This window comes from Leuresthes tenuis, unplaced genomic scaffold (assembly GCF_036924035.1).
Source record: "Leuresthes tenuis unplaced genomic scaffold, fLeuTen1.0.hap1 SCAF_5, whole genome shotgun sequence".
In the NCBI taxonomy this organism is placed as follows: Eukaryota; Metazoa; Chordata; class Actinopteri; order Atheriniformes; family Atherinopsidae; genus Leuresthes; species Leuresthes tenuis.
Window position 1 is genome coordinate 26,351,251 of NW_027325359.1, and position 4,532 is coordinate 26,355,782.

The following is a 4,532-nucleotide window of genomic DNA, read 5'->3' on the forward strand; positions in this document are numbered from 1 at the left end:
TATTATCTCTGTGCTTCTGTTTTTTTTTTTCAGTGTTATTGAACAAACAATATATGGACTATTTTCTAAAAATCTGTTTTCACAGTAAATAGACAGGGGGCCAGGATGTCGTCTTGATGATAATTAAGAGTTTAAGTTAAAACAATTATCTTGTCTGGGTGTTAATTAAGAGACAAATAGTTTAAAACAATCAGTGTGACACAAATGGTTAATGCGGATTGGAGAGTTTGTTAATTCTGAGACACAAAATTTACCATCACACTCGCTGAAAGCTACATAATTTAAGAGGTGTGTAGACCACAGTGAGAGATCTTTTTTTTTTTACAATAAAGCCAATGGAGCTCTTAGGAATTGCTGTTGATTCTCCTTTTTTAATAAACATCACGGGGCTAGATACATAAACCTGTATGTTGATTCATGATTAAAACTGCGTGTATGTCCAAAGGCAGAATTGATCATTTCTTTTCGGCAATCATAAATGGAACAAAAGCTGTTGAATTAGAAAGGAGAAAAAAACAATCAGCACTGAAAGTCTAGAACAAACATCCCTGCAGAAATAGATTGAAATAAAAAAAAGAAACCCAGATGCCAGAAGGTGCATCAGCTCATACATCACATCAAGGCTACAGATGACGGATCAATAATCCCTGTATATATGGATGGTGTGACGACCCTTTGCAGAGTTTGATACTTTGTTATTGCTTTAGAGACTTCCTCAAGAAATGTACCCGAGGGTTCTGTGGACAGCTCGAACCCTTTCAGCCTCCTTAAGACAAAGCCATTTTGGTTCAGTGGATGTTTCTTTTTCATGGCCAGCAACAGAGTCGGGAAGAGGTTTGGATTTGTTTGCAACATTCTACGGACAACAGCTGTCTGAGCAAAGCTCAGTTATAACGCTGATATTGCGAGAAGACAGAAGTTGACAGTCGTGGTCGATTCAACGCTAAAAGGACACGAGTCTGAACAGCAAGATGAGCGAAATTGTTTTAAATATCTGTTGTACTGGCATTTGATGTATGAACTGATTTTAGTACAAAAATCTTCATTACGCTGAGTGAAAAGTCAGCTAAGGGCGCTAATGGCACTTTGTATTAATAAATGTATACACAAGATAACTGAAAGTATCTGTTTGTTGCTTCTACAACCACTCAAACATGGAGTTACTCTCATAAGCAATTGCACAACTGCAAAAAAAATTCAGCTTTTGCAGCACTCCTTGCAACATCTTGTGGCAAACACTAAAGACCTCAAGAAGTAGAGTTTAGTCCTTCCCTTCCTGTAAACAGTCAGTGTGGCTTTTCCAGTTCAGTTCAGTGAACACCTTTCTGACAGCAGTCCTCCACCACTTCCAGCTGTTTCCACTATCAGTTTCCATTGTATTGTTTATTTTCGAATTGAAAGCTGCTGGGATGAACCACCAAACAGTACAACTCTTACTGCTCCAGTAGACCACTCACTGTTCAATTACGATTGCTTATGCAGTCACTGTTTTCCCTATTCACTCATCAATACATCTGTTTATGTAAGTCTTCTCATTTGTATGCTTATTCATGCACCTTTCTTGCACATCATGTCATGTGTGAAAGTGCAGAGGCGGAATAAAGGATAAAGACTGATCCACAGTTAATACGGCTCTGAGCCTGCATGTCTTGTAGTATGAGAGGAAATACTGTAGGTGTGTATAAGGGAGGGCTGGTATCTCAACAGTGAGGAGCATTTTGAAATACTGGAAGGGCGTCTTTACAGCCTCAGGTGGGTCAAAATGTGAATCATGAACCTGCAATTCCTCAATGTCTTTGAGCTTCCAGATTCTCCTTGTGCTTTTGTTTGAGTCTGAGGGGGGGACTTGGGTCAGGGGCTCCTCTGGCTCCATCGAAACAGTTGTTTGCCTTTTTTCCTTTTTTTACGTGGCAGCTCTGTAGATCTGCTTGTTGAGGGAGTGTCTTCTTCATCTAAAGATTCAAAGGAGCTGTCACCACTCAGCTCTGCTTGTGTGGTCATCAACCTCACTCAGATCACCATCAGAGTCTTGAGGATTTTCTGATACAAGGCCAAGAATAGTGCGTGGTCTTGCACCGTAAAATGTTTTAGCATCCATCTAGTTATTTTAAGAAAAATGAAAAGAAAAAATAAAGATATTAAAAACCACATTTTACCATTGTAGTAATATTTGTATACCAGCATGTATCATTTTGTAAAAATGGAAGTAGTCGCAGTACCAGTACAAACATTTTCATATATACGTTCTGGATATCTAGCATATCTACTTTGAAAACATCTCAAAGTGAGAAAAACTCCAAACACAGGAAACTTTTTCAACATATTTATGATGGAATAACATTAAATCTTTCATATTGACAAGAATAAATAATCTAAAGTTTTTATTTCATAGGAAATAGTCAACTTTAATCAAACTAGCTTAATGTTGCTAGTTTTACCATAAACTGAAAAATCAAACGTTTGGTTGAGGTCATTTTCAAAAAATTCTTTCACATTTGTTAGACTTGTTTTGTGGAAATAAATAGTTATGTTCCTTGAAGTCTCTGACAGTATGATATGTCTAAAAAATATATACTTACCTTTCAAAATTTCACCTAAAATAGTAGATCAAATGCATTGATTTTCCCGCCTTTCACTTCCTTGTTCAAGGGGAAATGGACACACCTACTATTTAAAGAAGCAGTATCATCTAATGTATTTTTTTGGCATAACATACCTCAGTTGAACGGTAGAAATGGCTCAATCAAGTTGAATTGATTTCAACACTCACCTCAATTAGATATAGTGACTCAAAATGTGCTCTACCAAATGGTTGAGCGGGCAGTTAAAGACTGTAGAAGGTCTATAGTCCTTCTGCAGTCTGTGTCTGTATAGTCTGAAAGCCTGATAGAGGGGTGTTATAGTTGTTTTTGTAGCCATGTCTTGGTGAAACAAATAATATTGCCTTTCTGATATTCCCAACGCATCCTTGGCAGTGCTCCAAGATCATCCAGTTTTATCTACCAGTGATCTAACCTTCTTCACGACAGTCATGGAAATAAATGGTTTAATCTTCTTCCTTGTTCTCTGTATTGTTCCTACACTGCATCATGGACCTCTTCAAGTTGCAAATGCAAACAACTGTCCTGTTGGCATGTATACACAACAAAACAGATGTAAAAAAAAGAAGTGCCAGGATTGCTGGCAGAAATAATTCCAACTGCACAGTATCCAAACCAGTATCCAATACAGCACATTTGGAAAACAATCACCCATTGACCAAAGTACTTTACAATGAAGACTCATAAAGTGATGTAAAAGACAAAAAGCACAAAAGCAAAGGCAAGATCGTCTCTGTGTGTAAGAGGTCAGAAAGCCAAAAAGGAGCTATTGATAAAAGAAAAATAATTAAATTCATTATACTATAAACTTGTGCTTTGCTAAACTTTTCATTCATAACAACAGAATGATGAAGTCTCCTCTAAATCAATTAATATTGCAACTTAAGTCACTGAAAATAAAGAACAAAAACTGTATATCATACATCACTTTCTCACTGAAACACAACATTTAGAAAACTATGCATTTCCCGGGCTGCACGGTGGTGTGGTCGCCCCACGGTAAAAGGGTTCCAGGTTCGAATCCTGTGTGGAGTTTGCATGTTCTCCCCATGTTCTCTCCGGGTACTCTGGCGTCCAAAAACATACATGTTAGGTTCGTTTGTGACTCTAAATTGTCCTCCTGGAGTGAGTGAGAGTGTGGATGGTTGTGTGACTTGCGACCCTAAATTGGATTAACCGGGTTTAGAAGATAGATGGATTTCCCTTTTATTTTACTAATTAAGTTAAGTATTGTATTAGTTTGCCTGTAATAATCTTTAAATCAAATTACAGGTTATATCCCAAGTGTTTTTGTTTACATGTGACCACTAATAAATTGTTTAACTTAAGATTTACCCGGCTTGTTCTTGGGCTTCCAATGAAAGAATCGGGCTAACAATTCTATACGTTTATTTTCTGTAGGATTATGTTGGAATGTTGGTCTGCGCTTCTTTGCAATGGTAGAAATTATACCCGATAATAAAGTGAACACAATATTCGGCATTTTACACATAGACATATATACAAAATAACTTGACAACTGACTGAGTGATTTATTATCACTTTTATTGTGTAGAAACACCATTCCTTCATAGATTTAATGTACTGTAGGAGCGAGTGGCACTTTACCAAGATGGTCGCCCTGTAGGCACCCCTGTAGTGAGCGGCAGTCTTTTACAACCAAATTGCTCAAACGGAAACGTGTTTTTTTCCCCCCGGCAGCTTAGTTGAAGGGGCCGATAGGAACTTTTCTCTGTCTCATTCACAGTGACAATATCTGTTTTACATTTCTTGAAGGTCTTTTTTCTTTTATTTTAAGATTTGGTGATGGAACGGTTTCATGCTACAGACATCATTGTATGTGTCTGGCTTCTTTTCAGAACCAGAGGTAAACTGGGGGTAATGTTTCGGTGAGGGACATTGGTCGCGGACTTCTATTTCCGGCCGGTATTT